Raw genomic sequence first — 306 nt, forward strand, 5'->3', positions numbered from 1 at the left:
CAGACATTAAAAGAGTTTTTATCCACGAGTAGTTGCTCTACTCAACAGCCAAAAATCTGTAGCCTCCCTTTGCTCTGGTATTTTATTTAATTCACATGTTTAATCAATAATGTTTTATGTGTCATTCCTAATTGTCACGTTGTCATGTCATGTTGTTACTTGCGGGTGGAGCACCAAGGCAAATTCCTTGTATGTGAATACTTGGCCAATAAACTTATTCATTCATTCATTCATCTCTGGAGAACATGGATAAATGACGTTTCACAGAGTGCTGGAGTAACTCAGCGGGTCAGGCAGCATCTGTGG

The sequence above is a fragment of the Amblyraja radiata genome, chromosome 2, assembly GCF_010909765.2.
Source record: "Amblyraja radiata isolate CabotCenter1 chromosome 2, sAmbRad1.1.pri, whole genome shotgun sequence".
In the NCBI taxonomy this organism is placed as follows: Eukaryota; Metazoa; Chordata; class Chondrichthyes; order Rajiformes; family Rajidae; genus Amblyraja; species Amblyraja radiata.